Source organism: Brassica oleracea, chromosome C7, assembly GCF_000695525.1.
Source record: "Brassica oleracea var. oleracea cultivar TO1000 chromosome C7, BOL, whole genome shotgun sequence".
NCBI lineage: Eukaryota > Viridiplantae > Streptophyta > Magnoliopsida > Brassicales > Brassicaceae > Brassica > Brassica oleracea.
In genome coordinates, this window is record NC_027754.1 from 16,367,540 (window position 1) to 16,381,480 (window position 13,941).

General features: G+C 40.1%; 1 long non-coding RNA gene across 1 annotated transcript; it reads right to left on the reverse strand.

The window, feature by feature from the left end:
• Positions 1 to 3,118: 3,118 nt before the first annotated feature.
• On the reverse strand, positions 3,119 to 3,598 carry LOC106305469. Its single transcript, XR_001262992.1, has 3 exons — positions 3,556 to 3,598; positions 3,408 to 3,471; positions 3,119 to 3,279 (listed from the first exon to the last, which is right to left on the reverse strand). It is a non-coding gene; the product is annotated as an uncharacterized LOC106305469 (long non-coding RNA).
• Positions 3,599 to 13,941: the final 10,343 nt, after the last annotated feature.

Genomic DNA, 13,941 nt, shown 5'->3' on the forward strand with positions numbered 1-13,941 from the left:
AACGCTAACTGTAGTGGGGAATACTTATGGTATGCACTCGGTCTGATCCGAATGAGTGCTTCTGCATGTAAAATAGCATGTCCCCATACCGAGGTTGGAAGTTTTTATCTCATGATCAATGGTCTTGCAATCAATTGCAGACGCTTAATTAAAGATTCAGCCAAACCATTTTGTGTACGAACATGAGCAACAAAATGTTCAACTTCAATCTAACTCTTTTAATAGTATAATCAGGAAACTGTGTTCGCAGTTTAATTATCTGAGTTAGAAATCTCGCAAATGCCACATTTCAAGATGATAATAGAAAAACATGTGACCATCTACTGGATGTGTCAATTAATACAATAAAATAGTGGAATGGTCCACATGGTGGGTGTATATGTCCACATATATCGCCTTGAATTCTTTCAAGGAACTTTTGTGATTCTTTATCGATTTTGGTTGGCGTTGGCCTTACGATCAATTTTCCTAGAGAACATGCAACACATGTCATTTTATTCCCTTGAGAAATCTCCTGGATTTTCAGTGAATGACCATGTGAACTTTTTATGATTTTACGCATCATTGTAGTGTCTGGGTGGCCAAGGCGACCATGCCATAATGTGAACTCTTCTGGGTTCCGTTTTACTACAAGATTTGATTCGATCTCATTGATATAAGTATGATGTAGTCCCGAAGGAAGTTCTGGAAACTTTTGCAATATGTGTTTTACTGCCACATTTCTCAGAAGTTACATGCATGTATTTCTTTCCATCCTTAGTTGCAGACTGAGTATCATATCCGTGAAGATATATGTCTTTAACACTCAACAAATTCCTTTTAGAACTCGGAGAATATAGAGCATTATTTATGGAAAATTTTGTTCCATTCGGCAACGTAAAGTTTTCTTTACCAGTTCCTTCAATTCCGTCTGCAGGACCTGATATTGTATTGACGATAATTCTTGTCAGTTTTATATTAGAGAAATATCTCTTTTGTCTCAGAATAGTGTGCGTTGTTCCACTATCTGGTATGCATATTTCACGAATCTCTTGGATTTTTCTCCATTAGCATTTTGATCCATTTCTGAAATTTTCATAAATATTAATAAAAGAAAACATAAAATGCATTCATATAATAATTATATAAGGAAACACACAATAATTATACATTAAGGTGACGTTAAAACATCATTATTCGCTTAAAACAGGAAATGTAATAATTATACATGACTAGAGATGGCAAACGAGCTCACCTGCAACCAAATGACCCGCCCCGCCACGGGCTCAAGTTCAGTCGGATCACAGCGGGCTGGCACGCCGCGGGATGCGGTACCGAGAAGCATTGACCAATCCCGCCCCGCCTATCGCACAGGTCATTGCGGGTCAGGCCCGCGAGTCACCATTCAAAAGTTATCTTGTGTTCCATGTAATATACGTGTGTCATTTCCTGCAACAAACAATTGTTCAGAAGATGTTTTGGTAAGTCTTTGCATGATAACATCACCCAAACGTCTCATTCCATGCTTAACTATAGCTTATGACCAGAAGATCAACAGAAGAAGTATATGAACCTCTATCATACGTTTCACAAACATAACTTACGTAACACTACTCTTATGTTCAATACAAACGTAACAAACATAGCTTACTTAACATAAAGAGTCCTCATTTCAAAGTTCTTATTTGAATGCAAGTTCCTTGTACAAACATTATTCTTGTGTTCATACTTCAGTTCAACTTAACTAGCATTATAACAGCTTAGAAGTCAAACCTATTAAGTTGTTCAAAAAAAAAAGAAGTCAAACCTATTAAAATAGTTTAGTTCAAGCAACTTAATACTTGTGTTTTCAAACGATATAAGAAAACTTAATAGTTTGTCTCGTTTGTTGAATGACATGTAGTATCAACAAGAATGCAATTTTTTATAGCAATGCAGAAACTAAAACAGAAACAAAGGGGGTGATTGGTAGTTGTTGTAGGTGCTGTCCACAGCCCTATTTATTTCTACAGCACCAAATTTAGAGCAATCAAGCAATAAATTTTTTTTTGAAACCACAGCTCTTGAAATAACCTACAGCTGTACAAGTGCTCTGCAGAGCCAAATATCCAAAGCAATTTTTTAGTGCTTTCCATAAAATTCTACAGCACTAAAATCTAAAGCCACAGCAAAAAGTCTACAGATTTTTTTCTACAGCAAAAATTTTAAAGCTACAGTCATTACCAATCGGACCCAAACTTTGATGCGTATGCATAAGAGTGGCATTAAGTGACAATGGCAAATCGAAGTAATCAAATCCAAGTAATGTAAATGAACACCCAAACAAAATCCAAGTAATGTAATGTGGCCTCGGTAAAAACATTATCGGGAAAACCCATTGGGACAAAATCGGACAAGGGAAAAAGATCGCCACAAAATCCATAATGCGAATAAAATAAAAACACCAGATCAAAATAAAAATCAAATTTCTTCTTCTTCAACTTCAACTGTCTCTTCTTCACCATCCATTTCATCTTCTGTAAATATTAAAAATCAGAGTTACTTAGGTTTAAAGAACATGGTACCCTAAAATATATGATAATGTGAATAATTTACCATGCTCGGAAGCTTCAAATCCTTTTAGCCAATTCCTACTACATATCAGAGCTTCCACATTTTCGGGAAGTAGTTCGGTGTAGTCTATTGCTTAGCATGTGAATGAAGTGTCCAACAGTCATGTCTCGTGGGACCAAGAACCTGCACAGGTCAAAACGTGATTCATTCAACTAGTGTATTGATATATATTCACATTTTGTTTATGTTCTTTCCTCAGAAAAAGAAACACAAATGGTTTCGTGCAAACTTACAAAGGAACTCTTAACTATAGCTTATGACTACAAAGGACCTCGAATGGTTTCGTGAATCACACCTTACCTGCAACAAGAAGAGACCAAGATAGATTAGACTATAACATAAGTCAGACTCTTGATACCAACAAGTTCAAGTTCTAACAGACTAACGATTAGATCCTGCATATCACAAGCTCAAGTTCTATCAGACTAAATAATACATGTTCACTACCTATCAAACTAAGCAATAACAGTTCAAGTGCTACTGAACGATCATGCATATCATAAGTTAGTTATCATTGGTACCTGAGAACCACTTCCATGATCAAAATGATATCTTGAATCTGCACAAGTTTCATCAGTGTCTTCAAGGTTCTGCTGTGAAGCTGGTACTCCACTGTACCAAACAAACCACCTTGGTGAAGAGTCGTGACTTAGAACTTCGCCACTTAGAGCCCAAAACCTGATGGAGCTGTTTTGATAAACAAAAAATTATGATTAGTAACAAAAGGCTAAAAAAAAACAGATGTGAAGGATCCGTGACAACTATAATAATACAAAGGACGAATATAAAAAAAAGTGCAGCTTCATCAATTTTACCTTCCTTGAAGAAAATACATAATCATATAGCCAAGAGACTCCAGATCATCCCTCCTGATTTGCTCTAAGTACGAGATGTTATATTAGGATATTAGTGTAATAATGTGAAATCTAAAATCGTGTAAACAGAGAGGCATGAGCTAAATACCTCTGCACATGGTCGTCCACGCTCTACTGTGTAGAGGAGAAGAAGAGGATGCTCTGTGGTCAGATGCTCTGTGGTCGTTGATCGAAGAAGAAGAAGTGAAGAGACGGAAAGAGATGAAGAAACGAAAAGAAAAGAGAAGAAGAAGGCGAGTCTTTGATCGCATGCAAAAAAGATGAGTTGTGTACAAGAGCTTGTGATTGTCGATCGAAAGGGAAGAAACACAGAGAGCAAGAATGGCCATAGTCATCACCCGATCACTGTTTATCTCTGTTCTCGGTGAGAAAAGTGTAGCGGGCCTTAATGTTTGCTTGCATCCCGCTTTGGCCCAGTACCATCGCGGTCCTGTCCCGCGAGATCCGTAAATAAACGGGCCACAATATCTTTGCCCAATCTTGCCCCGCAATGGACCTTTTCGGGTCAGGCCCGCGGGCAAGCCCTTGAACCCATCTCTATACATGATAATACTGAAAACCATTCAATAGTCTTATTATAAGCATTTCGCTTCTCTTCAAGAGTAATATAGTCCAGCTCATTTGCAAAGTCGGAAGCATCGAGGTACGATGTCCCTTCAAAGTTTTTAGTGAGGTTCACTTCTTTAGCTTTGCCTTTCGTGGACTCTTGATATAACTTACAAAGATGTGGAGGAGTACGACAGGTACGAGACCAATGTCCTTTACAGCCACATCTGTAACACACTGCCTCACGCTTCTGGGTGGTATCCTCTTGAGTTTCTTTACCCTTACAAACTTCTAACCCACTTGTTAGATCCCTTCCATTTGGGATTGTAAGTTTTTCCACGTTTGATGTTGAAACGGCGACCACGATCTCGGTTGGTCTGGTTTCTCCTTTCCGATTTTTCTACCGCCGTAGCATTCACTTCAGGAAATGCTTTGGTTCCCGTAGGTCGGAAATTGTGGTTTTTGATCAGGAGCTAATTGTTCTTTTCAGCCAACATGAGCGCAACCATCAATTCAGAAAATCTCGTGTACCCGCATTTTCTGTAAATTTCGGGCAGAAAGTGAAGCTGTTTGTGGAAAGTGTTGTACGTTTTATTCATCATTTTTGCCTCAGAGGGAAACTATCCTCAGGACAGCGGAATTGTATTCCTCAACCTTCTGAAAATCTTGGAACCTCAGGTTTTTCCACTCTTCTAGAGCGTGAGGGAGGTTGACTTCTTTCTGGTTATCGAACCTTTCTTTTAAAGTTTGCCACAATTCAGCTGGGTCTTCTATGCTCGCATAGTCATGAGTGACGTTCTCATCGAGGTGTTTCTTCAGGAAAATTATCGCTTCAGCCTTATGCTCAGGCGGCGATTTGTTACCGATTACAATCGTTTCGGTTAACTTTTTCATCACAAGATATTGTTTCACGTTTGTGACCCATCCGACGTAGTTCTCGCCAGTTATTTTGAGAGCCGGAAATTGAAGATGTTCAATTCTTGCCATTTGTATTTCTAAAACACAAAATATTAAATTTTATTAGAATTTTGTAATTTTAAAATGAACCACTCATATTAATAGTACACACAATTACAAGCAGAAACAACGCATAGAAAAGTAAACTGACATTAAGCGTAAATTCTTCAGGAGTAAATTCTCCAATAAAAATACCATACGTAGAGGCAAAAATTAGAATTGCACATAAAACCAAAAATATGCCAATCATCTTTCTTGAAATGAAAATCCGGAATGGAGCGACTTGAAAATATTTGAGAGAAAATGAAATATTTTGGATGAAGTAAATGAGTGAATAATGAGTATATTTATAGATAAAAATAATGTTCATAGACGTTTGAGAAAGGTAAAATTTTTGAAAAATTTCTTTGTGACCGTCGGGATTAAATCCTATGAACGAAAATTAATCTAAAAATATTGCAATAGTCAGTCAACCAAATTCCATAAATTTCATAATATTATATATAGGTGACTAAACATCTATATAATAACCATAATATAATAAATATCAGTCGTATTATGGGAATAGAAAAATTATAACATTAAATAAATTATCCGGCGGCACAGCCAAACCAATAATTATAGTGTATTTAACAATCAATGTTTATTAACGAGGCGACCCACATTAATATATTAATATAGGTAAATGATAAAAACAACCACTATAAATAATAAATAGTAATATAAGTGGTATACCGACCATTATAGTAGGGTATATATGATACATATAAATTTTACCGAATCGCAGAGTGATCGTGCTGATAAGGTGTTATAAAATAACTTATAATTTTATAGTAACAAGAAATTTAAATAAAGACGAAATTTTATACCCACAGGAAGGAAATAACACTTATATAAGATGAATATCGAGAGAGAGAGTTTACTATAAAAGGAGGAAGAGAAGTGTATTACAATCGAACGAAAACGTTCGTATATATAAAAGTAAAAAGATAAAGTTACTGTGTGTGTATAGTGACAGTGGGATCCACATAATTTATGTTCATATCGTTTTGTCAATCTTTGGTGCGCGTATTATTGACATCTGCTTTTCCCCTTCTTTTCACGTTTATAACAGTAACTTAGTTTAAAAACTATTTTGGATCCAAACTTATATCAAAATGTTCCATGAGTATGTAGTTTTATATTTATAGATTTTTGCAAGTATCTGTTTGATTTCAGATCGAGTTCGGATAATATTCATTACCCAAAATTGTGCTTTACAAAGTTCGTTCTAGTATCATAGTGGATACGAGATCGAGTTTTTATATCACATGTAGTATTGTCAAACGGGTTGTCCCGTCCCGTCCCGTCCCGTACCGCTGCGGGCTTTCTTTCTTGCGGGTTACGGCGGGTCAAGCCAGCGCGGGCTGCGGTCTCCAAAAGCTCGGCCCAACCCCGCCCCGCCGAAATGCACAGTCCTTTACAGGTCGTCCCGCAGGCTGGACGCCAAAGAGTGCACCAAGAGACTTCTTGACGCTGCATGCTGCTCCAGGACGCTTCAGGCTGCTCCATGACGCTTCTTGACGCTTTATGCTTCCCCAGGACGATTCAGGCTGTTATACAACATATCTAACTTCATCTACATGTTAAAGCTGTACGATTCAGGCTTTTATACTACATATCTAACTTCATATTGTTCTTGTAGTCAATTTCAGTTCATATTAGTTCTTGAAGTCATGTACACCTGACACAAAAGCCTAAGAATGCAATTTCAGTTCAGTTCATATCAATTCTCTACCAAGAATGCATGTATTAGATGAGAATTTGTATCGAGTCATAACCAAATCTTAAAGTGCATGTAGAAGATGAGATGTTAAGTCTTTGTTCACAATCACTCCATTACCTTGTCACATACAACAAAGAAAGACAAAAGACTCATCAGATACTTAATATCACAATTTCAATACCAAAGTCATGTCTTAACTTCGCAATTTCACAATTTCAAACAACAATTCGAGATCAAGCAAACCGAGACAGAGGCAATTGAAATTAAACATCAAACAAAACTGATAAATCTCATGCGTTTTATAGTAAGCCAGACAGACATGTAATAAAGTTCAAGCTAATAATCAAGTAATAAAAGTTCACTTCATAGACAGAAAGAAGGGACAAATCGCTACACTGCTCAAGACATGACAATAAGACACAACAGTATAGTAGTCAGGTTAACATCAAACAGCTAACGACAACAAGAGACACAACAGTTTATTTAGATCATCTATAATCATCATACTAAGACTCTGTCATTTTATTTGTATGCATGTAGAACGAGGAAGAAGGGAAGAGAATCATACCCTCGGAGGTCGCTTTGTAACTCGAAGTCGAACCAGTGGTGGATCGAAGCAGAGAACCCACGTTACCCACCTGAAAACGAGTAAAACTGTTCAGTCTCCAAAAAAAAAGTAACTACATAGATCTTTCTTTACCTTTGACATGCATGCAGTCACCGTCGCTGAAGAAACCATCGCCGGAGATGGATCTTGGTCTATGGTGGAAAGGGAGTTCGCTAAGAGTTTGAGGAAAGAACTTATCTCCGGACATACATGTTTGATCTGTGAAGTTTAGAACCCGAGATAGGAGTACCAGAGCTTATCGCCGTCGCCGGAGCTCCATTTCAGTCGGTGGTGACTCCTCTCTCTCTCTCTCTCTCTCTCTCTCTCTCTCTCTCTCTCTCTCTCTCTATCTTTCTCTCTCTCTCTCTCTATCTCTCTCTCCCTCTCTCCTTTGTTCTAAAGGTGTCTGACGAAATGAGAAGAGAAGAAGTTGCGGGACTTTAGGGTTACCGCGTGATGTGCCCCAGTCCGAGGATCAGTCCATGGAATCAGACCAGTACGAGGATCAGAATGTCCGGAACAATTCAATTGAGGTTCAGTCTTCCGATCGGGCCGAACAGACTGATCGTGCCGTGTACCGGATCGACCCGCGCACGTCCGGATTGGAGCTTCAGCATAACCCACGACCAGATGACCGAATCAACCATACTGAAGCTCACCTTTCCCGTCATGTTCGTCATTCTAAGACCATCAGTCAAGCCAGAACTGAATTCGACCAATAGAACCCGAAACCGACTGTGCCTTCTCTCTCTTAAGCCGTTTGGACCGTACCGGTGATCGTTCTTATGAACTGATCCGACACATCGATCAGTTCATGAACTTTGAACTTACAAATCTTTCTAAGGCAAGACTCTTGAAGCTTTCTGATGACTTAGCTTCCATTTAGTCCTGAAAAGTCTGTGAGAATCTCCCATCCGAACATGAAGACCGTATCGGACGCGTACTACTCCTTACCGCAGGACGAGCTGTCGGCTACATTTTATCTGGACATGGGTAGCCGAATGGTTCATTTCGACTAGTCAACATGTTTTTCTGTGCTTTGACTATATCTGGTCAATTATCTATTTCCTATGTCTTTTTTCATACATTTCTATTTATTTCCTTAGACTACAAGTTGTATAAGTATGAGAACACATCCATGAATAAAGCTAATCGATTTTTCCTTATTCATTTTTTTGAGTTTTTCTCTTTTGTTCTTTTCTTTAAACATCCTTGTTCTCTTGGTGAGGTTATCTCCAAGTGAATCCCCTTTCTTTGAGCCGGACTTGTGTGTCAAATCAAGCGGCCATTAATACATCTGGTAGTATCATTGGGTCATCCGCAACCCTTTGTGTCACTAAACGATCCATCAGTTCTCAATCTCTTCAGATCGAGTTCATATCATCATATCCGGTTGAGTGTTCGATCCTTAGGGTTCTTCAAGTGGTATCAGAGCCACTCTTCCGGTATCTCTTTTCATTCCATCTTTCTCATCTACCATTTTCTTCATATAAACTCTTCTTCTATCTATCTTGAATCCGGGCCCCTCTTTACCATTCATATATATAAAAAAAAAAGATATCGAAAGTTTTCAATTGTGGTTTGGTGGTGGAAGAGTAAGCCTGCTGGCCAAGGAGAAATCCGGCCTTGGAGGTGGTTAATACGGATTCCCCTTGTTAAATATCTTATCTTTCTATCTTGACCCTTGGGTGGTTCACTTGGGATTCTCATTTTGGGTTATCTAGTTTGTTCTCTTAGAACTTTGAGGGAAACTCTTTGTGTGATTATCAAAATTGAGTGAAACACGTGTGTGGGCAAGGATAAACACCTGAGAGTGTGAGGTTTTATCTAATTTTCCGTGTTTAAAGATTTTCAGGAAAACCATGAGTAGTGAAGAAGAAAGAAACCGTCCCGGAAATTTTATGGCCGACTAGTCTAAATTGCAAATGAGAGCTTTGAATGATTTTATGACTAAATTGTTGAATACAAGTTTGGAACAGATCCATCAGAGGCTTGATGATCTTCAAATCAACCGGCCAACTCGATCTCGAACCGGAGCCAGAAGAGATGGACCAAGGAGACGCAGCAGATCCGACCATGATATCCAAGAGGAGGAGACCAATGATGAGGACGACCGATCCATCAACCGGCCTAGGAGAGGATCTAGAAACCAAAATCATGGTGATGTCAATCCGTTTGCTAGAAATGATCGAGCAGATAATGTTTTGAGTGGATTGAAATTAAAAATTCCAAGTTTTGAAGGCAAGAATGACCCGGATGCTTTTCTTGAATGGGAAAGAAAAATTGAACTTGTTTTCGATTGTCAAAATTTTACTTATCTTTGAAAGGTTAGGCTTACGGCTTCTGAATTCTCTGGCTATGCTATTAATTGGTATGACCAAATTGTTACTCACAGGAGGAGAGCAGGTGAAAGAACAGTTGATACTTGGGCCGAGCTCACCATGATAATGAGGAGACACTTTGTTCCTGATCACTATCACCGCGATCTCCAACACAAGTTGAGACGTTTGCTACAAGGAACCAAGTCAGTAGAGGACTATCGCCAAGAGATGGAGATCCTCATGATCAAGGCAGATGTGGACGAACCCCTAGATGCCACCATGGCTAGATTTCTCACCGGTCTCAACCGTGACATCCAAGATCGTATGGAGCTTCAAGAGTATGACAACATGGAGCAGATGTTACACAAGGCTATTCTGATCGAACAACAAGTCGAAAGAAAGGGCCTCTCTAAACCGCCCTTTGCCCCCAAACCCTCTTTTGCATCCAAAACAAACTATCAAGACAAGGGTAAGTCTTCGTCCACAACATATAGTGCTTTTAAGACTAATGCCCCTGCTCATGTTGATAGAGAAAATAAAGAAGAAACTTCAAAATGGACCAGAGACATTCAGTGCTTCAGATGTCATGGCCTTGGCCACTATGCTAATCAGTGTCCAAACCAAAAGGTGATGGTTCTTTTGGAGAACGGAGAAGTAGAATCCGAAGATGACAAGGAGGATCTTGGACCAGTCTTTGATGATGATGAGACACTTGATTACCCAGCTCATGGCCCTCTCCTTGTTGCTAAAAAACCTTTGGACGATGCCTATGGCCCCATTTTCGACAAGGAGGTCGATGGCGTGATTGACGAGTTCTGCTCGACCTTTGTAGAAGATTCTGGTCCGATCTTTGATGAGGACAGCCTTGAATATCCGTCTCACGGTCCACTATTGGTTACTAGACGATCCTTGAGTGTGCAACCAAAGACCAACGACAAAGAACAAAGGGAGAATCTTTTTCATTCTAGATGTCTTATTTCAGAATAATTTTGTTCTTTGATCATAGATGGAGGTAGTTGCACTAATGTGGCTAGTGACACCCTTGTAAAGAAACTTGGGCTTGTTACTCGGCCTCTTTCTCGTCCTTTCAGGTTGGAGTGACTCAATGAATCTGGAGAATAGTACGTGAAGGAACAAGTGACCGTCCCCCTTACCATTGGCCGATATGAGGACGAGGTCGTTTGCAACGTTCTGCCCATAGACGCATACCACATTCTTTTGGGCCGGCCATGGCAATTTGATAAGAAGGCCGTGCATGATGGCTTTACAATACGACACCCTTTTGATCACAAGGGAAAGAAAATCACTTTGGTTCCCTTGACACCTTTGGAGGTTCATCAAGATCAAGTTCAACTTAAGAATGGACGAGACCAGGAGCCTAAGAAGGATATGCCTGAAACGTCTACCAGAAACTCTAACTTCTTTATCAAAGAAGGTCAGGTCAGGAAGTCTCTTTACTCTTAAAAGCCATTTCTTTTACTTGTGCATAAATAATCTCTTATGGCTTCTTCTTCCTCTGACTTTGCACCGGAGATTCCGAGTGAACTTCTAGATGTTTTGCAGGAGTTTTCTGATGTTTTTCCAGATGAGAATCCTAAAGGATTGCCACCAGTAAGAGACATTGAGCATCAGATCGACTTCGTCCCTGGTGCGTCTCTACCTAACCGACCAGTGTACCGCACCAATCCGGTCGAGACCAAGGAGCTTCAGAAACAAATTGGTGAACTACTTGAGAAAGGCTATATTAGAGAAAGCCTTAGCCCTTGTGCCGTACCTGTCCTACTCGTACCAAAGAAAGATGGCTCATGGAGGATGTGTGTGGACTGTCGGGCCATTAACAACATCACGGTAAAGTACCGACATCATATCCCTCGTCTTGATGATATGCTTGACGAGCTTCATGGTTCCAGAGTCTGTTGGGGTCAAATTCGGTCACGGCGGAATCAATGTCTGAAAGTCCGTAAAAATCGGCATGAACGTTTTTACGAAAAATAAATCTTAGAAAAAGATTTATTTTTACGAAGAATCTTGCGGAGAAAACACATTCACGAACAAGGTTGCCGCATAGCAACCAGCGCAAAAGCTGGTCGCTACGTAGCGACCGAGCTCTCACCAAAGCTCGGTCGCTACGTAACGACCGAGCACGTATACGGCTCAGTCGCTACGTAGCGACTGAGCCGTAGCGACCGAGCACGTACACGACTCGGTCGCTACGTAGCGACCGAGCTCTCACCGAAGCTCAGTCGCTACGTAGCGACTGAGCACGTACACGGCTCGGTCGCTACATAGCGACCGAGCTCTCCCCGAAGCTCGGTCGCTACGTAGCGACCATGCTTTCTTAAAAATCGATACGACACGAATCCATGCATTCTCGTCTACTCTTTAATGCTATCTCCTGAAGACCGTAGCCAACCCATTTCATGTTTCTCGTCATTTGAAGTCATCAATCGAACTTTACATAAAAACCACAGAAAGTTCGTTTTTATCCAAAGAAGCCGTAATAAACGTTTTGAGTCAAACAACGGCCCAAAGAGACCTAAGACGTGACTCGAAACCCACTTATGATTTCTTAACCAAAAGCCCATAAACCGTAGGACGGTTTATGCTTGGTTCGCAAGGAAAGATAAATGTCCAGTTTCCGCGGATAAATACGAAATTTTGAAGATGATTACGAAGATCGGAAAAATGGAATGAAACAGAATATCTCCATTTTTAAGTTATGACGACTTAAGGGCAGAAGAGGAAAAAGCGTAAACCGACCTAGGAGCGAGTATATAAGGAGTCCTAGGCGAGAGGCACGGTGGAGAACTTTTTAGACTCAGAACTCTCGGCACTTAAAAACTCTGAGGCATTATTCTCGACATGCTCTATTTCTATGACTGGCACCCCATTACCAGACGAACGTGCACAAGCAGTTCGATCTCTTGGTTCACTCTTGAACTACGTTCGGCTTGATCCTCGAAAGGGGTACGTAGGCAGCCTTTCATAAGGTTCAGTCCGAAATCAATCAAAATTATCGAGCTGCGAGTCAACTAGGTTTGAGCTTTTAGGCCGCTAGAACTAGGTAACTTGCTGACAGCCTTTGCGGCCAAAGCTTTTATGATCTCTTGTAATGATCGCAACCCTCTCACGCGGACTCAAAATAAGATCTACTGTTTTCTCTAAACTCGTTTGTTATCTTTTCATGATTTCCTAGTTTCCTAATTTAAACGTAAATCAATAGTGCGAATTTCAGTTCCCACAGAGTCTTTTCTAAAATTGATTTGAAAAGTGGTTACCATCAGATTAGGATGAAAGAAGGTGATGAATGGAAAACCACATTTAAAACAAAACTAGGTTTGTATGAGTGGCTTGTTATGCCCTTTGGTCTCACAAATGCACCTAGTACTTTTATGCGTCTAATGAATCATGTCCTAAGGTCGTTCATTGGTCACTTTGTTGTGGTTTATTTTGATGATATTCTTGTTTACAGCAAAAACCTTGATGAACACCAATTGCACCTAAAATCCGTTCTTGAGGTCCTTAGGAAGGAATGCTTATTTGCTAACCTTGGAAAGTGTTCTTTTGGCACAGATAATGTGGTCTTTCTAGGTTTTGTTGTAGGTGCAGATGGGCTTCGAGTGGACGAGGAGAAAATCAAAGCCATCCGAGACTGGCCGAGTCCAACAACCGTGGGTGAGGTGAGGAGCTTCCATGGCCTGGCCGGATTCTATAGATGTTTTGTTCCGAACTTCAGTACCATAGCAGCCCCACTCAATGAGGTGATCAAGAAGAACGTTGGGTTCAAATGGGAACAAGTCCAAGAAGGGCATTTCAGATTCTAAAAGGGAAGTTAACTCAAGCTCCTTTACTTGTACTTCCTGATTTTTCTAAAGCTTTTGAAATCGAATGTGATGCCTCCGGAGTTGGTATTGGTGCTGTGCTGATGCAGGATAGGAGACCCATTGCCTATTTCAGTGAAAATCTTGGTGGAGCCACACTCAACTACCCCACCTATGACCAAGAGCTTTACGCATTGGTAAGGGCCCTTCAAACATGGCAGCACTATCTTTGGCCGAAGGAATTCATCATCCATACAGACCATCAATCTCTGAAACACCTTAAGGGTCAGCAAAAGCTAAACAAGAGGCATGCTCATTGGGTGGAGTTCATTGAGACGTTCCCTTATGTGATCAAATACAAGCAAGGTAAGGAGAATGTCGTGGCTGATGCCTTGTCTAGAAGATATACTCTTCTCTCAGCCCTTGAAACGAAATTGTTTGGTTTTGAGTTTATCAA